The sequence below is a fragment of the Mustela nigripes genome, unplaced genomic scaffold, assembly GCF_022355385.1.
Source record: "Mustela nigripes isolate SB6536 unplaced genomic scaffold, MUSNIG.SB6536 HiC_scaffold_76, whole genome shotgun sequence".
Classification (NCBI taxonomy): Eukaryota; Metazoa; Chordata; class Mammalia; order Carnivora; family Mustelidae; genus Mustela; species Mustela nigripes.
The window spans coordinates 85,243-109,877 of record NW_026739491.1 but is presented as its reverse complement, the minus strand read 5'-3'; the positions used below and the strand labels follow the sequence as shown (position 1 = coordinate 109,877).

The window sequence follows — 24,635 nt, the reverse complement described above, 5'->3', positions numbered from 1 at the left end:
TGGCGTAGGATGGGGTAGAGGAAAGGAGAGCGCAACAGATACCCACTGAGGGTTTTGTTGTGATTCTGAAGAATACACACGCATACACACACATGTGCCTCTAGCACCTACGACAGCATCTGACATAAAAATAAACAGGCAGGGACGCCTGGGTGGCTCAGTGGGTTAAAGCCTCTGCCTTCGGCTCAGGTCATGATCGCAGGGTCCTGGGTTAGAGCCCCACATCGGGCTCTCTGCTCAGCAGGGAGGCTGCTTCCCTTCCTCTCTCTCTCTGCCTGCCTCTCTGCCTACTTGTGATCTCTGTCTGTCAAATAAATGAATAAAATCTTAAAAAAAAAATAAACAGGCAACAAAAAATAATTGATGATTTGGGTTTTTTTTTTTAATGAATAAGGACAGACACCATGGAAATGCAATTTCTACTGTTCTTAGAATTCGTATTGAGCATGGTATTTTTACTCAAGGAATGTTGATTGAATCCACCTCAGTTGGGTGCCCGTTTTTTCCTATAAGGTATGAGCAGTACTCTTGCAATTAACAGGAATAATCTTTATTAAGAGTGCACACATATATTTACTAAAAGAAAAAAAAAGTGGCATCACAGAGTGAAGTGATCTGTGTCAAAGAAATTCCTTTGAGGTCCAGAGGGCTATATACTTTTGGAATTGAATAGGAATCTTTGTCTACAGATAAATTTTATGAACCACTTAAAAACTCTAATGCAGGGACACCTGGGTGGCTCAGTGGGTTAAGCCTCTGCCTTTGGCTCAGGTCGTGATCTCAGCATCCTGGAATCAAACCCTGAATCGGGTTCTCTGCTCAGTGGGGAGCCTGCTTCTCCCTCTCTCTCCCTGTCTCTCTGCCTGCTTGTGATCTCTCTCTCTGTGTGTCAAATAAATAAATAAAACCTTTAAAAAAAATCCTCTAATGCAGGGGTGCCTGGATTAAGTTGGTTAAGTGTCTGGCTTCAGAGGGCCCTGCTCATACCTTAGCTTTGGAGTTCAAGGCCCACATCACTTAAGTGTCTGACTTCATCTCAGGGTCCTGGGACCGAGACCCACATCAGGCTCCCTGCTCAGTGGGGAGTCTGCTTCTATCTTTCCCTCTTCTCATGCCCCTACCCCAACTTGAGCTTCTCAAAAAAAAAAAAAAAAAAAAAAGTCTTTCTAAAAAATTTTTTAAAGGGACATCTGGGTGGCTCAGTCATTGGGCTCAGGTCATGATCCCAGGGTCCTGGGATTGAGCCCTACATTGGGCTCCCTGCTCAGCGGGGAGTCTGCTTGTCCCTCCCCCACTCCCCCTGCTTATGTTCCCTCTCTCACTGTGTCTGTCTCTGTCAAATAAATAAAATCTTTTTTAAAAATAATTTTTAAACAATTTTTTTTAAAAACTTCTAATGCATACAGGAACCTACAATGATGGTCTACTCCTATTCAGCACTATTCTATGCTAAAATTTAACATACAGACCTGGGTTCCCAAAGATGGGCAGGTATTCTACCAAACATATGAAAACATTAACTCTCCAAAGAGGAAGCAATACTCTAAAACTTTGGGCTTTGGTATCAGGTAAATCTGGAACCAGACTTCAACTCTACCTCTTATTAGCTGTATGACTGTGTATGACTTTAGCTACTAAGCATTCAAATTTTACAACAGTAAAATTGGACAATACTATATAAGCATTTATCAGTGATTGGCAGAAAAGCATTACGTATTCAGTGAGAAAAACGAAGCCTAAAATATCTAACTTTCCTATAAACACATAGAGATTAAGTGGCAGAACTGGAATTTCAGCTACCAAGGTGTGGTTATGAAATCATATCTTGATAAGTAGCTCAGAAAGGCAACATAAAAAAATGATTAACAGAGAGGTGAAGAGTTCCTGCAAGTAGCTGGTTGTTATACAAGTAACATACTCAGACACAACAACATTAAATTTCAGTCTCGTTTATTTAAAAGATTTAGAGTTCAGAACAGTCTTTAATATGGAAAAATGTGAATCAACAGTATTGCATCATATTAGTATACAGATGGTCTCATTTAATTTGAAATTCATTTTCAGTATTTCCGTAAATTGAGTTTTAGATCAGATTCTCATGATGAAATCAGGAGTAGCTCCATATCATGAAAGAAAATTCCATAATTAGGGAATTTCACAGAAGCTAGGAATTTTTCAGAATACCATTACAAGAGAGCCGAATCCTTCATTTGGCTATATAATAAAACTTACATATTTTTAACAGTTCTGTCTTCTAGCTCATCTTCATTTAAACATAGCTCACAAAACAAGGCACTTAATCTCTCCATTAAGTTCAGTTGAGAAGGAGTTCAGTCCTGGATTTAAAAGAGAGAGAGAGAAAGAGAGAGCCATGGTTAACAACCAGGTTTAAAAGAAATTCAAATTTTTGGCATGAGAAATCAGGTTTCCATGAGAGCCTGGGTGGCCCAGTAAGTTAGGCGTCTGCCTTCTGCCTTCATGAATCCAGGGTCCTGGGATCGAGTTCTACATCAGGGAGTGTGCTTCACCCTCTGCCCCTCCACCACCCCACCCCCCCAGCTCCTGTGTGCTCTTTTTCTTTCTCTCTCTTGCAAAAATAAATAAATAAAAATCTTTAAAAAGAAAAAAGAAAAAATAGAAAGAAATCAGGAGGTTTCCAAAAAGTTAATACTTCTTTAACAAACATTATTACCATTTAATTTCTTTCACAGACAATATCACCATAAGGCATGCACATTAGCATTTACTATGCTTTGTTATTGCATCAGTGTGTCCGAAATTGACTTCAAATACAATATTCCATTCCAAGGTCTGAGTAGCACTCCCATTTTTCCAACATGGAAACAGACTCTTGAACTAAGAAAACTCAAACCAGTTGTTTTGAAAAAAGTGGTCAAAAAATATGTTTTAATATTTTACTTTTTTTTTAGTTTCAAAGGATCTCAGAGGTATATAAAGTGAAAAAGTATCACACCCCATTTCTGATCCCCACAAACGGCAGTTGGCTACTTGGAGTGCCTTCTTCCATTTCTTTTTCTATGTAAATATAAAGCTGCACAATATAGACAATATACCCTTTTTTTAAAAAAAAAGTAAAAACTGTGATCATAAAACATAATCCAACAGCTCTCTTTCTCCACTCAATGTACCATTAAAAATACCATTGTGAATAGTGGCTGGCCTGCTCAGTTGGAAGATCATGAGACTCTTTTTTTTTTTTTTTAAGATTTTACTTATTTATTTGACAGACAGAGATCACAAGTAGGCATAGAGGGAGGCAGAGGAAGAGGGGGAAGCAGGCTCCTCGCTGAGCAGGGAGCCGAATGCAGGGCTCAATCCCAGGACCCTGAGACCATGATTCGAGCTGAAGGCAGAGGCTTAACCCACTGAGCCACCCAGGCACCCCAGAGCATGAGACTCTTGATCTCAAGGCTGTGAGTTTGATCCCCACATTGGGTAGAGATTATTTAAATTATAAATGAATACACTTAAAAAATATAATGGTGAAAACTTGACATGTCAATATTGTGCATGAACCAGATTTCTTTATTGCACCAACAGATCTATTAAGCATTCCAACAACCTTACCCAAAATACTCTTTCACTTAAAAAAAAAAATTAGTGCCATGATGAACAAATCAATTTAAAACTAGGTGAGGGATGCCTGGGTGGCTCAGTTGGTGAAGCAACTGCCTTCCACTCAGGTCATGATCCTGGAGTCCTGGGATCAAGTCCCGCATTAGGCTTTCTGCTTTACAGGGAGTCTGCTTCTCTCTCTGACCCTCCCACTTCTCATGCTCTCTGTCTCTCTCTCTCTCTCTCATTCTCAAATAAGTAAATAAAATCTTTAAAAAAAAAACTAGGCAAAAGTGAAAGTAAACAATATATTTTTATCAACATCATACTTCCAGCCAAAAATAAAAAAATTTCAGGATGGTTATGCAAGCAAACTAAAGTAAGTAACATTAGGGAATTTCAGGGAAGTATGTCTTCATCTGAATGCCTACTGTAGCAGAGGATTTGCAAATCTGGATTTGCTCTATCTACTCATATTTTTTCTAAAGTTCTATACTTTAACTGCTATGACTTTTGCCTAGTTTTCTTTCTTCTTTTTATTATTTTTATAAATATATTTGATGCAGGGGCGCCTGGCTGGCTCAGTCCATAGAGCATGCAATTTTTGATCTTGGGGTCATGAGTTCGAGTTCCACATTGGGTGTAGAGATTACTTATTTGATACATACAAAAGATTACATGAAATACATAAGCTAGTTATAAATCATAATACAGTGAAAAACTATAAACCCACCACCCAACTCAAGAACCAAAAAACCAGGAACCTTCCTATCCCTACAGTCCTAAATGTTCTGTATCATTCTACAGCTTTTAGGTGTATATAATAAATACTTATGTACATATAAATAAATATATATATACATATACATGTATGTAAATACTCTATCACAATTGTATATTAAATAATAATATATTGTACACTTTGGCTTATTTTTTGAGATCTATTGAAAACCATAATATAGTGGATGCTGGAGTATGCAACTCTGATATCCTCTCCACGACCAAGACATTCATTTGCAGAGAGTGCTAGTTGCTGAGGGCTCCCAGTTGTGTGTCCCCCCCCCCACGTGGGAACTGTTCTTGGTTGAAGGGCGTTGCTTTGCCCCGCCCCCATGGGTTACCTGCATCCAATGCCTAGATACTGCAGGAAGAAACATGCCTGGCTACTGGCCTCAATTATGGACATCTGTGAGGCCATCCTAACTGCGGAGCTCCCTGTGGGCTCAGCCCAGGCTTCTGTTAGACCTGCATCACAGCTCGACGGCTCTGTCAGCTTAATCGTGCTTCCCTCGCTCCCTTACAAATGCTGCAATTCTGACTGTATGGCTTGAATTGTGTCCCCCAAAAGATATGTTGAAATCCTAACTCTCCCCACGCCACCAACGTATGAATGTGGCCGTATTTAGAAACAGGGTTTTTGCAGATGTAATCAAATTAAGACAAGGTTGGACGGGACTAGGGTGGGCCTTAAATTCAATGATGGGTCCTTATAAAGGGAGATTTGGAGTTGCGCAGGGAGACAGAGGAACGAAGGCCCTGTGAGCTGGAGAATGCAGTTGTGCAGACACAAAATAAAAAAATGTTAAGGATTGCCAACACCCAGCAGAAACTCGAAGAGCGAGGAAGGATTCTTCCCTAAGGCCGTCAGAGGGCCCTGCCCATACCATGGTTTTGGACTTCTAGCCAAAAAAACTTCGAGAGAATAATTTTTTGTTCTTTAAAGCTGCCTAGTTTTTATCAATCTGTTATAGTAGCTCTGAGGAAACTCATGTGTAAACCTAAGCCTTTTACTTGGGGAGTCTTCTGAGACTTGCTTTTTTACTTAACACCACGTTTCTTAGAATTATTTATGTCATTTACTGTAGAGGTACCTCTCCGTTTCTTTCTTCTTCACTATCAATGGCAATATCTCATCAGAGACATTCATGAATAATATATACATGAAAAACTTTTTCCAAAATGATCATGCCTCTATTTGGGGGTGCAGTTTTTTTGTTTATGTTCATTTTATTTATTTATATTTTTGAGAAAACGTTCTATATACATTTTAATATTCATGCCATAACTACCTTTGTATGTGTAAGTGTGTATTAGGCAAAATAATGATCCTCCCCACACTTAAAGAGATGCATATCCTAACCACAAGAACCTGCAAATGTTACCGTATCAAACAGTATATTGTGATAATAGGACTAAGTTAAGGACTCAAGATGGGAAGATTATTCAAGTGAGGCTAATCTATGTCACATGGGTCCTTAAAATTGGAGAACCTGCCTCAGATTTGGTCAGAGAAGGAGATGCAAGTATGGAAGAATGGTCAGAGTGGGGCGCTGATGCTGGCTGGGGGAATGGAGGAAGCCTCTAGAGGCTGAAAAGCAGCAAGGAGACAAACCCTTCTGAGACCTTCTGAAAGGAACACTTTGACTTCAGTCCAGTGAGTCCCATCTTGTAATTCTAACCTATAGAACTGTCAGATAATAAGTGTGTGTTGCTTTAAGCCACTAATTTGTGGGAATTTATAGGAGCAACAATAGAACACTAATACCCTGCGTGTGTGTGTGTGTGTGTGTGTGTGTGTGTGTCCTAAGGAAGCACACCTGAATCAGGCCCCGCCCTCCTCTCTTGTTTATTGTATTCAAGCCATAAGAGCCTCCCCCATAGTCTTCAAAAGCACCGAAGTTCATCCTACAGCAACCATACTTTCAGGAACCGTACTTTAAGTTCCATAAAGGTCTGTTCCATTCACTGACACAGCCCTGGGAAACAGTAACCACTCGATACACACTCATTAAACGAACAAATGGATTAGTATTGCTGAAGGAAAGGGTAAAAATTAGTGACAAGGAGAGATAACTTCCAGTGGAAAAATAAAATCGGTCACATCTTAAAAATTATTTGGCTTGTCTCTCAGCTCTATTTTCCTCTTCAGTCATAACACATGAATTCTTCCTGTATAGAACCAAAAACCTAAATGGGGTGATGATGTTAAGAGTCACGTTTTATGGTCTCACCTACCCACAACCAGTTCATTTGCTGTCTCAGGTGAGAAAAACAAGCTCTTAAAAACAGGGCACAGTTATGTGGTTACTCTTTGGCCTCCTCGGTGGGCCATCTGGCAAGTCTCCAACTTCGTGGCCACTTTGCTGTCTCACGTTACCCCGTGTATAGGACGTTGAAAAATCAGAATAGTAGTTATGCTTCTGTGAAGTAGGTATCATTAGTGAACTAGGTTCCCTTTATCTATATAGGGGATCTAAAAAGATTTTCCTATTTCTAGCTCCCTTCTATCTTTCTTTACTTTGCATTATGAGAATTTTAATAAGCCTCCTCAAATCTTTGAAACAAGGTACAGACAATGGAGAAATAACCCACCTTTCTTAGCATCCCAGTATTGAGGGATCTGATGCCTGTAAGACTAAAGCACTCGCGGAGGAAGCAAGAGTAGGACTAGAGTGTAAGCGCAGTAGGGAGAGAAAGGAGGCGAGTCCTCAGGTAGCTGCTGGCAACTGCAAAACCTCCTTGGTGTACAATGAGCTACATTTACTTCTCTCTCCCTTGTCTGTGGGTAGACTAGGGTTTGGCTGACACAGGCTGCTATGAGCAGAGCTTTGCTCCTGGCCATGGGCTGGGCTTATGTCTGCTCTGTTTCTCAATCATCTGAGATCACCTAGGTCAGAAAATAACTCTAGAGAACTCATTATCATATATATTGCAAAATATTTCATCAACAGATTCTTCTTTTCCAGGGGTAGGAGGAAAAAAAACAAGCCCTCAGTTGTGTGACCTTGGATAATTCTGGTATTTAGTTAGCTCACATATCAAATGGCAATGGCAAATGATGCCCACTCTTTTGGAGAAGATAGAGAAGACAACCAGGAACGCTTAGGGACCTACTGAATTTACTGTCCCACTAGCGGTAGATAGACTATTTGCTTTACCTCATTCTCATCAACAGTAGTTCTCATTAAACTGTTTTGTCAATTCTACAGATGAAAAAAAAGTATCTCCTTTCTGAATGTGCTTTCCAACGCCACCAAGAAGTTAAATTAATTCCGTTTGGTTGTTCCCTGGTGATAGCATGAGATCCCACAAGCTTAGTTTCACAAGACTGTCCCCACGTCAGATACCAGTTACAGGCCCAGGTTGTTGCCTGCTTTCCTGACCTGCTGGCTGTCCCTGCAGGTTTCCACAACATCCTGCTTGGCTTCTGTTATGTGTAGAGTGGCTCATAGAACTTGGGAAAACAGTTTACATTACTAGGTTACCAGTTTATTAGAAAAGGATACAATTCAGTAACAGCCCAATGGAAAAGATGCATAGGGGAAGATAAGTGATATGGGAAGGGACATGGCAGTCTAGTGCCCTCCAGACATGCCACCTCCCAGCACACCCCCATGTTTAGCAACCTGGAAAATCCCTGAACCCCACACTGTTGGGTTTTTATGGAGGGTTCATCACATAGACACGATTGATTAAATCATCAGCCATTGGCAATTGATTCAACCTCCAGACCCTTTTGTCTTTCTGGATATAGGGTGAGGAATGGGACTGAAAGTTCCAACCCTCCAGTGCTGGTTTGCCCCCATCCTTAGAAGTTTTCCGAAACTCATCACATTAACATTAATTTAGGTGTGATTGAACGGGGCCTGTTATGAATAACAATACACTCCTTCCAGCTTTATGGACACAGGAATCCATTATACAAGGCTAAATATTATGAAAAAGATACTCCCATTGCTTTTTTTCATTAGGAAATTCCAAAGGTTTGGAGAGTTGCAAGCCAGTAAGAGTGGATGAAGACCAAATATGTTTCTCACTATAAATCACAATATCACACATTGTCCTAATTTGCATGTTTTTTTGAGACTGAAGTTCTCTTCATATGCTTATTTACCGTTTATTACTTCTTTTGCACACTACCTCTTCATATCTTTTGCTCACTTGGCATATTTCTCTTTTTCCTAATGATTTGTTAAAGGTTTTACAAGGTTATTTGTATGAGCTTATTAACCCTTTTGTTTATTTACTTACTTATTTTATTTTTACTTATTTTGAGAGAGAGAGCACTCATGGGAGCAAGGGGTGGGGGAGAGGGAGAGAGAGAACCCCAAGCAGACTCCATGCTAAGTGTGGAGCCTGATGTGGGGCTTGATCCCACAACCCTGAGATCACAAACTGAGCCAAAATCAAGAGTGGGACATTTAAACGACTGATCCACACAGGTGCCCCTATTAACCCTAATAGAAATGCATTTACCATTTTGTTATGGATAATTTCAAACATATGAAAAGGTAGGCAAGATAATATAATGAACTCCCTCGTATAATGAATTTTCATAACTATCAACTCATGCCCAATCTTGTTTATACAACTATCCACTTCTCCTTTCCTACAGTTTTTAAAAGAATAATCTCTAGGCCCAACGTGGGATTCAAATTCATGGCCCCAAGATCAAGATTTGCACACTCCACTGACTGAACCAGCCAGGTGCCCCTCTCCTGAATTATTTTGAAGCCAATCACAGAAAATATAATCATTTTATCTGTAATTATTTCTGCATGTACCTGTAAAATTATAAGGGACTCTTTTTTGAAAACAAAATACCATTATCCCACCGAAAAAAAATTAACAGGATTCTTACCATCAGATAGTCCCAACTTTTTGCCTTATTAGTGTCTTTTTTATTTAATGGTCTCTTTGCAATTGTTGATATGACTAATGTGCTTTTGTTTGAAGCACATCTAAATCAAATATCCCTGTAATCACACACTACATACTTTTTCTTCCTCTTCCAAAGTTTCCAGCATACTTTCATTTCTATGAAAAGTAGTGAAGGAAACAGCATTGAAAATGGAGTTGGGAAGCCCTAAAGGGGGAGCGCTCACATGCATACCCCTGGTTGCAGCTTACACAGCAGGCAAGAAGAAGATCTCTTTCTGCCCCAGCAGCAACACTTGCAGCCAGTGAGAAACCACCACCACCTCTAACGAACTTTTGTGTGAAACAACCCTCCCCTGAAAACTAATAAAGGCTTACCTTCCCTTTGTCTCTTTGGACTTGCCTATGGTTTTTCCAGTTTACTCGTCCTAAATCACAATTCCTCTGCTATTCCCAAATAAACTCATTTTGCTAAAAAATAACTGACCATTTTATTTTTTTAAAGTTGACACACATGGAAGATGCATCAAGTTGAGAACATTAGGATGGACAGGAAAAGCTAGCAAGAAAGTGGGATTAACGAAAAAAAAAAGTGTTTAAGTAAGCTGTGAAAATAGGTAGTTAGGTTAACTGAAATGGAGTTGCTAAAAACTAAGAACTACCGAAAAGTGAGTTGCTAAAAACAGATGTAAAATCAGTAATTAGACTCACCACAAATAATCACCAGAAACATGTATAAATAGTCTAATTGGGTAACAGCATTCCATTTTCTGAATACCAAAGGCAAAGGGAGAGAGAGCGAGAAAGAGAGAGAGTATGTGAATACAGTAAAGGTGAAATAGATTCCTTCTCAGAGCTCAACGCTTGTGGTCTTGATTTATAGTTGGATGCAATGTAAACAGCTGCTCCTGGCTCTGGTATACCTTTGTTAGGTGAAATTCAGAGGGAAACAAAATGTATGGGTATAAATGACAATAGCTCTCTGACACCAGTCATCTGGGAATAAAACGTTGACACTCTGGTTTTAACTAGGGAGAAATAACCTTTTTGCAACACACGAGCAGTCCCAAGGTTTTCTGTTTTCTCTTCCCAATCCACACTTTGTTTTAGATATGTCTTCGTGAGAATTGCCTTATTTATATCTCATTTTATTCTCTGTCTATACATGTGTGTTTATTGAAGACGTTTGAGTGAACATTCTTTCTGTAAGTGCCTTAATATGGCTCTTTTTTGGGTCTGGATTTGTAGAGAGACCAAAGACCCACTTTTAATATTTTCACACATTCCTCATAAATAAACTACTCAACGATTTGCATGGCAATGTTAAAAAAAATTGCTTTCCAAAACCAAGAATATTTCTTATTTACACATAATTTTTAGTGAACTGGGCTGAACATAAAAGAAGACCCTGTTTATAGAAATCCAATTAATTGCAAACTTACAGATAAAAAAAAAACCGAATCTGTGAACAAGATTATAATTTTTGATTACAGGTTTCCAAGTGTATAGAAAACATGATTTAAATTGCTCAGGGAAGGGGCACCTGGGTGGCTCAGTCAATTAAGCACCTGCCTTGGGCTCAGCTTATGATCCCAGGGTCCTGGGATCAAGTCCTGAATCGAGCTCCTCGCTGGGAAGGGAGCCTGCTTCTCCCTCTGCCTATTGCTCCCCCTGCTTGTGCTCTCTCTCATTCTCTCTCGGAATAAATTCATTAAATCTTCAAAAAAATAAAAATAAATTGTTTAGGGGATGGGACACCTGGGTGACTCAGCCAATTAAGCATCCAAATCTTGATTTGGCTCGGGTCAATATCTCAGTGTTGTGAGACTGAGCCCTGCCTCAGGCTCCATACTGGGCATGAAGCCTGCTTAAGATTCACTCCCTCTTTCTTCTGCCCTCTCCTCTCCCCTTTCCCCCTTTAAAAAAAAAAAAAATCGAATACTGCCATAAACATTTTTCCAATTTACTTTCAAAAAACTAATGGCTACTAAAAATATATAACCAATTTTATTTTACTTTTTAAAGATTTTTTATTTAAGTAATCTCTACACCCTGTGTGGGGCTTGAACTTAACAATGCTGACTGAGATCAAGAGTTGCAACCTCTACCAAGTGAACCAGTCAGGCATTGCAAAATATGTCCAATTTTAGATATTTCCTTAATGTTCTAGAGTCTGTAAAAATTAGAGATACAAAACTGGAGATCTCAGAGTTAATCGATTCTGTCTTTCAATCATGCAATGGAAATCTCAGGATACCAAGAGAGAGACTAATCAAGGAATTTCGCAGGCCTTTTATTCACTATTGAATGTATATTCAAACACCTTTCATTTACCTGTTTTACCTTTCCTGACCCAGGGTGGGAATATTGAATAGTCCAAGTGTTCCTAACCAGGATCCTGCTCAGCCAGTATAAGGGACATTTTACCTGCAGACTTTAGATGGGATGAGATATTCTGATCCCTAACATACCCCAGGAAATGTACTGTGTGTCCATGTCTAATTAAGTTCATTTCAACTCTCTTCTGATTTTTAGATACAGATGGATAAGTGTTCTCTTAAGTTAATTGAGGGAGCTTTTAAAATAAAGTCAAAGCTAGGGGTATCACCTTGAGGATTTGTAAATATTAATCAATATCCTTCAGGGTGCATATAAATCCCTACTTTATTGTAAAAAGTAATAATGAACTTGGCCTATCTTGTTGCAAAAGAACATTGGTCTGAATGTTAATCTCTTTCATTTCCCATTGGAAGAAAAAAATATATATGGAGGTAGCAGATTTTCAGATCTTATTTGCATAATATCATGAAAATCCCTCTCGCCCCTCATTTATCAATGACATAGTAAAAATATTGTACTCTATTAACTTCTGGTTTTAAAATAAAAACCCAAGTAAAAAACTAGACACATACTGTATTTTAATCTGCCTTTTTACTTAAAGTGGCACACATTTCTCCAACTCCTATTTTCTATGTAATTGTTAATAGCTTGACAAATTCCCTGTATGAATGTATCATAGACAGATCTAAACAATATTCTACTGCTGGGCATTTCACTTGTTTCAAGTTAGCTATTATAAATAATGTTGAAATGAACACTCTATGTTTCAAACACATCTCTTATGATTTCTTTATACTAAATTCTTAGGTATGCAATTTTGGGGTGCCTGGCTGGCTCAGTTGGTAGAGCACATCACTCACGACTTCAGGGTTGTAAATTCAAGGTGTAGAGATTACTTAGATAAGTTTAAAAAAAAACTTCTGAAAAGTAATGCAATTCTGTGTTAAAAAGCATGAGTGCTTTGTTTTTTCCTCAGTCCACCTTATTGAGAGATAACTGAAAATACGATTCTGAATTTTAAGTGTTTGATGGTTTTTGATAAATTTGTAAATTTGCATAACTACCATGATCAAGATTAGTATTTCCTCATGCTTTATAGTCAGTTCCCTCCCTGATCCTTCATCCATCGTGACCAATAGTTGTTTTCACTCTCTCATTTTGCCTTTTCTAGAAATGCAGATAAATGGAATCATACAGTATATAATCTTTTATGTCTTGCTTCTCCATTAGCATGACATCCTTGAGATTAATCCATGGTGCAAGTATTGGTAGTCTATCCCTTCTCGTTCCTTAGTCGTATTCCATTTGGTTATCCATTCTTCAGTTGATGAACATTCAACTTTACGATTTTTCACTGTATGAATAAAACAAATATGAATGTTTACATACAAGTCTTCATGTGGACAAATGCTTTTATTTCCCTTGACTAAATAATACTTGAGAAGTGGAATTACAGATTAAATGGTAACTGTTTAATTTTATAAGAAATTGACAAACTGCTTTCCAAAGCAGCTGTATCGTTTTGTACCATGTCTTCACCACACTTGGTAGTGTCAGTCTTTTTCACTTAGTGGGTATATAGTGGTAACCCAATGTGGCTTTAACTAGCATCTCCCTGAAGAATAAAGATGATGAACATTTTTGTATGTGCTTATTGGACAGTCATTCCTTTTTTTGGTAAAATGTCTATCAAAGTCTTGTTGGGGATTTGGTGATCGATCAAGATCAGAACACATGTACTGGGCAGTACGTAGAGTTACAGGAGTTTTCAGGGTTGCACGAAGTCCCTCAGAGCATGAGACTGGAGGCTGACAATGAGGGGGTCACTACCCAAAAAGGGAGGAGGGCAAGGGAACTCCTGGAGGAGAGGGCAATCAGACAGGAGGATTACATGTCCAGGTGATGTGCTCTAGCAGCATGGTAGAGTGTTTCTGTGTCAGAGCTTTAAAAAGGCAGCACCAAAGGCTTGGGGACTTTATGGGCCCAGAGCTTATCTTTTTTTTTTTTTCTTTTTAAAGATTTTATTTATTTACTTGAGAGAGAGCACATGAGTGAGCGAGCACAAGCAGGGGGGAGAAGCAGACTCCCCATCAATAAGGGAGCCCAAAGTGAGGCTTGATGCCAGAACCCTGAGATTGTGATGAGCCTAAGGCAGGTGCCCAACCCACTGAGCCACCCAGGTGCCCCCAGGATTTATCTTACTGACTGCCAGCAGATGTGGAGGTTGGTTTCCTGGAGTATGCAAAGCAGGCAGGTTCTAAAAATCCACCTGTTCGGACTATTTTGTAAATAATGGAATGTATAAAAATTTGAGTTTGGCACTGGTGGGCTTTTATAGCTAAAAGCTTTCAGACTGTCATAAGGAAATAAACTTGGAGGAACACCTAGGTGGCTCAGTTGGGTCAGCATCTGCCTTTGGCTCAGGTTATGATCCCAGAGTCCTGGGATCCAGTCCCATGGCGGGCTCTTTGCTCCATGGGGAGCCTGCTTCTCCCTCTGCCTGCTGCTCCTCCTGCTTGTGCACTTTCTCTCTCTCTCTCTCTGAAAAATAAATTAATAAAATATTTTAAACAAGAAATAAACTTGCAGCCAATACACAAAGATGATCTTTGCCTCACTTACTTAACAAAGTTTTGCTCTGTTTTAATTAGGTTGCCTGTCTTCTTATTACTGAGTACTAAAATTTCTTTATATTTCCTGAAGAGGAATCCTTCATCAGATGTGTTACAAATATTTTTTCCCAGTCTATGGCTTATCTTTTTATTTCTTAACAGTGTATTTTGATAAATATTTTTATTTTAATAAAACCCAATTTATTAACTTTTTAAAAAAGATTTTAAGTAATCTCTACACCCAACATGGGGCTGAAACTCAACCCTGAGATTAAGAGTCATAGGCTCTACCTCTGACCCAGCCAGGCATCCTATTAACTTTTTTTAATGCTTCTTACTTTCTGTGGCTTATCTAAAAAATCTTTGCATTACCCAAGATTACAAAGATCTTCAAGATCTTCCTCCTGTTTTTTTCTATAAGTTTTCTCTCTTGTGTTTGGGTTTGTGGATCCATTTCAAGTTAATCTTTGTATATAGTGTGAGACCAGAAACAAAGTCCATCATTTTGCCAATGATATCCAACTGTTCCTACATCATTTGTTGAAAAATTTTTCCTTACTGATTTCACCTCAGAACTTTTGTTGAAAATCACTTGATGATATATTTATATACCTCCACTTTGTTTTGTCCCATTGATTTATATAACTATCATCATTAAAATTACACTCTCTAGATTACTATAAAGTCTTGAAATCAAATAGTGCACCTTTTTGGACTTACCTACTCTAGAGCCTTTGCATTTCCATATAAATTTAGCCTGCTGAATTCTATAAAAATAGTTCAAAATCCTACTGGTATATTGACTGGAATTTTTTTGGATCTATAGATCAATTTGAAGAGAGGTGAAATCTTAACAATATTGAGTCTTCCAATCCATGAACACGGTATCTGTCCCATTAGTTTGGTCTTCTTTAGTTTCTCTCTGCTGTGTTCTATAGTTTCCATATACATTCCATATAGTTTCCTTACACATACTTTGTTAAATAAATCTCCAAGTATTTCCTGTTTGCTGTTGCTATTTAAATGGCTTGTTTTCTAAATTTCATTCTATAGTTTCTGTTTGTTTGGTTTTTTTTTTTTTTTTTTTTTTTTTTTTTTTTTGGCTAGCACATGAGCATTTTTTTAAGGCTCTTCATTAATACTGTCATGTATAAAGGTCATACCAGATTATATATCCAAAAAATATGAGATTGCCTATTTGAGCACACTTCTTTTTTAAAGTTCTGAGAAAGAGAGAAAGAGAGAGCACAAGTAGAGGCAGAGGGAGTGGGAGAGGGAATCTCAAGCAGACTCCATGCTGAGCACAGAGCCGATATGGGACTTGATCTCACAACCTCGACAGAATGACCTGAGCTGAAACCAAGAGTCAGAGGCTTAACTGACCACACCACCTAGGCACCCCTTGACCACACTTTTGTAAGTACTGCTCTCATTTAAAACCCCCAAGCATGGCAGATTTGGCAAATAGTTCTATCCTTTCGATTTGCTTTTTTGGACTCCTGAAGAATTATAATCTTCTCTTGACCAGAGGAGTTCATTGCTGGACCTCAGGCACAGAACATTTGCTCATACACAATGGTTCACAGCACACCATCACTACTGGACTTTAATTTCTTTTACCTCATTCCCCACTCCTCCCTCTATGGGCGACTTTTTTCTTGTTCTTAGGAAACCATTCCAACGTGTTTGATGTAGGTTTTTTAATATTTTCTTACAGGATATTTTTATTTCCCTGTTTTAAATTTATACAAATGGTATTTATAGACTCCATTGTTTATTACTTTCACTAAACTGCATCTTTAAAACATATGCAGATGTGGAGGATATATGCAGTCCTTTGCTTCTAACGCACGACTGTATATGTGAGCCTTCACCAAGTTTGAACTAGCTCTCTCAGTGAGAGAGATCGGTAGGGCACTTTGGTGGCTCAGTTGGTTCAGCATCCAACACGATTTTGGCTTGCTCTGCATTGGGCTCTGTGTTCAGCATGAAGTTTGCTTGTCTCCCTCCCTCCCCACTGCTCCTTCCCTCCTTTGCTTGTGTATACCCTCTCTCAAATAAATAAAATCTTAAAAAAAAAAAAAACAAAAACCTATATTGACTTGGAGTTTGTCACCAAAAAGCCCAATATAATTATTATTTTCATATTTGTTCCCTTAAAGACCTGTGTAAGTCTTCTTGAGGACATGTATCCAGGACAATTTATTAATATCTATATTAAATTTTGCCAGACTGCTCTCCAGAACAGCTCCACCACTTTACACTAAGCAACAGTGCATAAGGGTTCCTATTCACCCCCATCGCCATCGACACATGACATTATCCATCCATCTTTCCACTTTTTGTTAGTCTGTTGGGTACTAAGAGAAATTTTCTTGTGGCTTTAATCTGACCCTCTCTCTTTACTAATGAGTTTGAGCATACCTTTCTGTCATTCGCCTATTTAATATCCTTGGTACACTTTTCTACTGAGGCTCTTGGTTTTTTTTTTTTTTTTTTTTTTGATTATTTAGGCATTCCGTTACACTGTAGATACATGTAGACATATTCTCCTATACTGCCATCTCTTATAAAAATGATGAAATCTTTTCTTCCCCAGTATTTTTTTACAGGTATCATTGACGCATAACAAAGCACCCAAAACCTCGTAAGTTTAAAAGAAACCATTTTATTTTGCTCATGATTTTGTGGGCCAAAAATTGAGAAGGGCTCTCCTGGGTGGTTCATCTGATTTACAAAGCAACAGCCAATGGCAGGTGGGGCTGGAGGATCCATTTCCAAAATGGCTTCTTCACTTACATGTCTGGTTCCTCAATGCTCCTTGGCCTCTCCAGATGTTTTATCCTCCAGGAGTTCATTAGATGACTTTGGCCTTCTTAGAACATAGTAATTTGAAGGTAATTACATCTCTTACTTAGTGGGTGGGTTCCAAAAGGCAGGAAGAAATTGCCAGGTGAGGTAAGAACAACACCTGTAACTAGGATATCATCCATTCTACCATGTTCTTTTGGTCTAAGCAGTCAAAAAGCCTACTCAAAATTAAAGAAGTGGAGAGATGCCACGTTTTGATGACAGAGTGACATCAATCACACTGCAGAAGAACATGTCAGCTGGGAGATATTGCTGTGGTCATCTTTGGAAAACATAATCTGCTACGTTATGCAATGACATTATTGTTTTTTCTTTTGTGAACTGTCAAACCATGGCTTAGCCTTTCTATCTTCTCTTACTGATTGATAAAACTCAAAATTACATATCTCAAACTTTTACATTTCTATAAATTATGTTCTTTCCAAGTTTTCCTCTTCAGGTAGAAGACTACAAGTCAGTTTCATTTACTTTACCATTAGTTTTCTTTTTTAAATCTTGTGTTAGAATGAAAAAAATTGGGGACATCTGGGAGGTTCAGTCCATTGAGCACCCAACTCTTGATTCAGCTCAGGTCATGATCTCAAGCCCTGCACTGGGCTCCATGATGCACATGGATCCTGCTTAAGATTCTCTCTCTCCCACTCTCTCTGTTCCTCCCCAACCCTGTTCAAGTGCTCTGGCACTGTCTTAAAAGAAAAAAAAGAAAGAAAGAAAAGAAAACTTTACTTAAATCTGTGTATCTCAAAAAAATATTTTATAGAATATAATTAATAAGTCATTTCACAAATATCTTAAAATTAACTCCATATTATAAGTTCAAATTCCTTAATTATAACAAATAGTACAGAATAGCTTAAAATCACAGATGTCTTCATTTTAACTAATGCAATGGGTCTTTTCTTTCCCTCTTATAAACTGTACAAATTCTGTATCTTTGATTAATACTAAAATATAAAGGAAAAAGCTGACCACTCCTTTAATACACCTTCACTGAAAGTATGGTTCCTATCCCTTTGGGAAAAAACAAAAACAAAAACAAAACTTCTTGAAAAACAATTTAAAATCCAAAAACATGGAGTTAAAAAAAATGAAAGTGGTTTACAAATAATTTTTTTTAGATTAGTAAATATACATAACTTCGATCAATTTAAAAATATCTTCTTATACAGTCTTCATAAAAATTTCACAAATCTGCATCTCATGAGTGTCAGGCAAGAAGTAATACTGTCTTCATGTAAAACTTGTCTGAAAATTAAAAATCATGCTGATCTTCATTAACTAAAGACTGTTAATAATAGAAAAGGAGACTAAAGCCATACACCCTAGATGTTTTCACAGGCCACATTCTGGAACTTGGTGCTGAGGTTTAAAGAAGTCATTAATTCTTTTTTCCCCAGAATATAGAAACCTAGCATATATAGCATTTTAATTATATAAATGTAATGTGACAAGGGGAGCCTGGGTGGCTCAGACCATAAGCATCCAACTCTTGATTTCGGCTTAGGCCGTGATCTCAAGGTTGCAGGATCCAGCCCTGAGTTGGCCTCTGCGCTCAGCAGGGAGTCTGCTCGAGAATCCTCTGCCCTTCCCCCTGTTTGTGTAAATTCTTTCTCAAATAAATAAATAAATGTATCTTTAAAAAAATATTATGTAACAGTAATACTTCATTAAAATAATTATTTGTCCGTAATACGTCCAGTATGGTTTTTTTGAATATCAATGTTGAGATTCACTGACTTTCTTGAAATTCTAAGCACGTATCTTTCACCAAAATTGGGATGTTTTCCGCTACTGTTTCTTCAGTTGTTTTTTGCACTCTACTCTTCCTCTTCTCCTTTTGGGATTCTGATAAAATGAGTATTAGACCTTGTGATATTGTCCCATTGGCTCTGTTCATTTACCTTTTCTATCATTTTCCTCTCTGTTCATCAGACTGGATAATTTCTATTGCTCTAGGTTCAAGTTCACGGACTCTTTTCTTCATCATCTCCATACTGCAATTGAGGACCTCCAGGGAATTTTGGGTTTTATTTTGGTTATTGTATATTTGAGTCCTAACATTTTGTTACACACGCACACACACACAAATATCATCTCTCTGCTGAGACTCCTCTTTTTTTTTTTTTTCAAGAATATTCTTCTTGATTCCTTGAAGCATGGATATTTAGAATGAATATTATCAATATTTTAGAGGAAAAATGGTTTTTAAAAATTGAAGCAAATAATTTGTAAAAAAGTACCAAAATAAACAAAAATGCCATTTAAGTTCTAGAGCCAAACAAACACACCGAGGGAGTAAGTTAAACAAAATGAAAAACAAGGAAAAGTCGAGGACAAAGCAAAATAATCTCTTCAGGGCTCTTGAATTTCTAAGATCTAGAGAGAATCTGGGGTGCATAGGTAGCTCAGTTTGTTAAGCGTCTGCATTCAGCTTAGGTCATGATCCTGGGATCAAGCTCCAGGTTGGGTTCTCTGATTAGGAGGGAGTCTGCTTCTCTGTCTCCCCCTCTACCTCCTCCTCTCTCTCATTCACTCTTTCTCTCTCAAATAAATAAAATCTTAAAAAAAAAAAAGATATAGACAGAATCCTTTAAGTTTTGGAATATATGCCTATGATCTTGCTTTCTTTCCAATAGGAAACAAAGTAATATCTTTTAACCTAGATACAACCTTTTGCTGTAACCATTGGTGTGTTGTGTCTTGTCTAGAAAAATCCTACGATTAATAATCTGTCTTCAAGAAATAATATCCAGCAGAGCAGAAATAATGTATCCTGTCCTGGAAATATATGTAGGAAGAGCAGAAAATAAGATTCAGTGAAAGGCATGAAAAAATTTTAAAACTTTTTCCTCTTTCTTTCAGACACCTAATTATCCTACAAAAAAGGTGGAGTGAGTGGGTGGAGATGCACTCCATGTTTAAGAGTATTGTTATTTGAAAACAAAATATATAAACAAGTGCACAAAGTACAACCAACAATTCTTCCACTTCAAATACTATAAAGGAAAACTAAGGGCCAAATTCTGAATGGGTGGTTTTGTTGTCTTGTACATGCAGTTTTCCCACACACAAATGTTCACAGATGCAGAAGTACATTAATAAAAATGTGTGTTTTCAGCAATGTATAGGGAAATGAAATTAGAAAGGTTTTACATAAAGGGCTCAAACAGATATTCCCACTCAATCCCTCCCCACCCGTGTTTCCAAATTTTGGTTACAAACTAAAATAAAAACTTTATTTTTTTGTTATCTTCTACACTGTATTATTTGGAAGTAAGTTTGTATTTATTTTTGAATGAACAGCAGAACCAAAGGCTTTCATTTATAACACCTACGTCAAGAACATTACCAGTGGGGCGCTGGCTGGCTCAGTTGATAAAGCATGTGACTCATGATCTACGGATCATGAGTTCAAGTCCCATGTTAGGTGTGGAGGCTAATTTTAAAAAGAATTAATTAAACAACAACAACAAAAAGAATGCTACCAGTTACCCTTTGGTGCTATTATAGCTCACTGAAAGGAGTTTTGTCAAAACCATACAAAGCCTAAGTTTCAAAATGATCACCTTTGACACATTTATCAAATACATATGCACAACCTTAGGAATCATGTTCTCCAGAAGGTAGTGGTTATTACCACATTTTTTTCTGGAAGCATAACTGACCTTGTATTTCAAAAAACATTTCACACCAGCAGAATTGAAATGATGTTGGTAGAAAGCAGAGTACAAAACAAAGACCTCAGGGATTAAATGTTAAAATGTTTGGGTGTAAAATCTCACCATTTCTTGGAGATGTGTCTACTCACAAATGTCCAGAAGGGCTCTCTGAAAATACAGAGATACATTTATTTCTAAACTTTTCAAAGTAAGTACCTACCTATTCCAAGCACCTTCAAATGAACCATTTGTTGAGGACCTGAGTCATAGGTAACTTGGCAATTAAAAACGTATGCCTCTTGGGGTGCCTGGGTGACTCCAACAGTTAAGTGTCTGCCTTCGGTTTAGATTAGGATCCCAGAGACCCAGGATCAAGCCCCACATTGGGCTCCCTGCTCATGAGAGACCCTGCTTCTCCCCCTACACTTCACCCAACTTGTGCTCACTCTCTCCCCCAAATAAAACCTTAAAAAAAAAAAAAAAAAAAAGGTGTGCATCCACTTTCAAAGCAAACTGTGGTTGTCATTGGTTTTGAATAATTTTATGATTCTACAAATCTACAAATTCTATCCATTCCTAAGATACAGTTTTCCTAAGATACAAAACCAACTCACCAGTATTTTACCATATTACCAAACAACAACAATATGAACAGTATAGTACTTAAAAATTAAGTTTCCCAATCTTTTTCCATTGGCAAGTTAATTAATATTTGAAGATACACTGGCTTCAGGTCAGAGTGAAGGAAATACCATCCTGAGACCTGACTAGCAAGCCAACAGTATTAGTCTATCAATCTGTACCCAAAATCATATTCAACAGAAGTATGTATACAAACCCATCCACTTTGCTCCCTTCTATACCACTACTATATTTTCAAATATTCAAGTACTAAGCAAACTCAGACAAAAGGGTAATTATGAAAACCCATACAGATACATCAAGAAAACTCATACACAACACATTGAAGGGTTTTTTAATGGTATATGAAAGCAGTCCAATAAAATGACACAGAAACAGGTTTTATAGGCTCTAAAATATAAAGAAAAAGAACAGTTTTTTCCCTCTCGCTATAAATCATTTCTGTTACATGGCCTGTCCCCCAAACTAAAAATTGGTAGCTGATTTCCAAAACCACGCGGTACCTTATTTTAAATCCCCTCTTTCACCAACCTTGAATGAAAAAACTTTCTAGACACCAGTACTATTTGTGGGAGTAAAAAGCTTTTATATAATATTGTCTGAGAAATAGCTTTTCATGGCCAGTTAGGCCTTAAGTCATATAAACAACAACCAGACTATCTAAATAAGGCAGAATTTATGGAGCAGCACCTGAGGGCAGAAATAGTGAGGGTGTGCAGGGGTGTTAAGACAGGTACTGACCTGCTTGGCAATTTGGTGTTATCCAGAGATTCTGATACATGCAGTTACATGTCAGTACACAGTGTCCCATTTTGACTCAAGCTGAGAGAGTATGGAAAAACAAGTAAGATCAAAGTGTACCAACAGGCAGAGGAACCCTGGGAGCCAAGAGTAAGGTAAGGCATCTAAAAGCAAATCTGATTCCCTTAAGTAACCAAATCACCCCACAGCACCACTAAGGTCAAAGGGCTTGCTCCCTAGAACTAAGGGTATTTGTTTCACATTCACTTTTTGCAATACTGTTCTACAATACTGTTCTACGACCAACTGCAAAGCAGTCTTCCAGAGGCTCACAAAGGTTTAAGAACACATCCAAGTTAACAGAAAGGCATTTCATAAGGAGGAACTGCGGAGCACGGCCTGTGGGCATTAGGAAACAGGGGCAAGGTTCACCACACGCAAGAGAAGGTGAAGCACACGTTCAGGGGCACGTTCACCACTCACGCAGTTTCTCACACCGAAAACAAGACAGACAACACTCAGGATATTGCCCTTCAGACTTCCCAAAATTTCACCTGTTGCACAAATCCCACCAGACCCAAGAAAACAAGCCCAACCTAACCTCAAATAGGGTCCTGAGCATCAACGACTACAGGAACACAGTACAACACTGTAAGAAAAGTGGGAGAGGTGCAGGATACAAACCACAACAAAACAAGGCATGCTCCAAAATGCTTAGGCGCTGGCCACCCAGATATTTTGAAGGCTGAAAGCCCAGACGGCTAGGGTCTGGCAGGTTGGAGCCCCTCATCTAGCCCTTAGCTGCCAGAGGCCCCCAGGCCGATCTAGCGACACCAGGCCCCAAGCTTAACCCAACACACCGCTCCCCACCTCCCTGGCACACAATTAACAGGCCCTCGGTAACCTGGGGGCTGTCGGTGGCCTTCTGATGGTACAGAGAGCCCCCCGAGCCGTCCGGAATAACAGAATCCCCCAATTCCTGCCCTGGCGGCGGCCATCACACCCAAAGAACGAACTTTTACGACAACTCCCACAATACCCGCGGCCTACAACTCCCAGAGTGCACCGGGCGCCGCTGCCGTTAACCCTGTCGTGGCGCCGGAGCTGGCGAGCCCTTCACCCCTCCCCGTGACAGAACCCAATTGTTGCACCAACTTTCTCCCTCACAATCCAAAGCTAACTTTGCAAATTCTGTCAAACAGTTCCAGTTCTGCTGTTTCCCTGCCTTCCTTTATCACTCAAACCCCCTCAGCTGCCCAGAAAATTATCCCTGACAGAGTACTACTTGTTATCCCCAGAGCACTCTTCACACTGCTAAATACTTCTCATTTATAGGGGTACATTTAACTTCAATCAATCTTTCCTTTTGCCTTTATAATTTTCTGGCATTTTTCTAACTTCTTGTAACACAGATATTTTGGTACTCAACATTATTAATTTAAAAATTGTTTTCTAAAATCTGGGAACCAACAATAGAGAAGGACTATCCTATAGCTGGCTATAATAGTCTCAATCTCTGCTTTTTGTAAGATACACTTCCTCAAAAAATTCATGCAACTCTAAATAAGTCCTAATAAGAAAAATTAGATATAGGCGATATATATCTTTTCGATTTCAAGATCTTTTTTTTTTTTTTAAAGGGAGAACTATTGTGTCAACATACTTTATTTTCCCTTTTTCTCTCTATTGATAGAAAGATAATCAGAAATAGCATATACTACTACTTTATTCCTTTCTGACTTTAAAAAATAACAAATAACTAGCCAGGAAACATTTTCATATAATTTGAAAAGAAAACCAAGAGTTCATTCTTTCAGAAAACTGCACAATCACCTATTTTGCTAATGAAAGAACTCCTTTAAAGTTCCTCATTTTAATTAAAAACAAGTTTCAAAATGCATTTCTTTTAAATACATTGCCCATAATTTCAGTAAATACGACAATCACATGTAGAGATCACTGTATCATCAATATAAATTAAATGTGTAAGATGTACTTACACAAATTGTAACTTGCTCAGACGTGTAACTGACTGACAGACAAAATAATGCTTCAGTATTTGATGCATGCACCAAAACAACAACTAGATTTCTCCTATAGTATCTGCTATTTTTCTCACAACAAAATATAAAACAAAATGTACATAATGTCTGATTTTTCCTTGGAAACATTTTGCCAGATGAAAGGGCACTCAAAATGTATCATGAATTTCAAATCACAAAACTCAGAAATCCTAACACACACACACAAAAACCCCAAAGCCCTTTGGGAAAGATACGTCTTCAGCAAAACTCTACAAAATCTTATTTTAAACATGACCCTTAATAATACATTTAGCTTATTAGTAAATTTTTTGATCTAGTAAACTACAATGAAAAAATACTTCTACAGCATTAATTATTTTCATTCATATTACAGTATATAGTTTCATTTACAATTAAGGTAAATGCTATATGCCAAGACATAAAATATATACATAAATATGCTTTAAAATTTTAGTTCATTAGACTATTTTAGCTTTTGTATTTTTCTAATT

General features: G+C 38.0%; 1 long non-coding RNA gene across 2 annotated transcripts; it reads right to left on the bottom strand.

Moving 5' to 3' along the window:
* Window positions 1–2,064: 2,064 nt before the first annotated feature.
* On the bottom strand, window positions 2,065–23,115 carry LOC132008189 (uncharacterized). 2 transcript variants are annotated; one of them, XR_009401563.1, is made up of 4 exons: window positions 23,004–23,115; window positions 22,100–22,180; window positions 20,840–20,884; window positions 2,065–2,336 (listed from the first exon to the last, which is right to left on the bottom strand). It is a non-coding gene; the product is annotated as an uncharacterized LOC132008189 (long non-coding RNA). The 2 variants fall into 2 exon arrangements; XR_009401562.1 differs by lacking the exon at window positions 2,065–2,336 and adding an exon at window positions 16,839–17,743.
* Window positions 23,116–24,635: the final 1,520 nt, after the last annotated feature.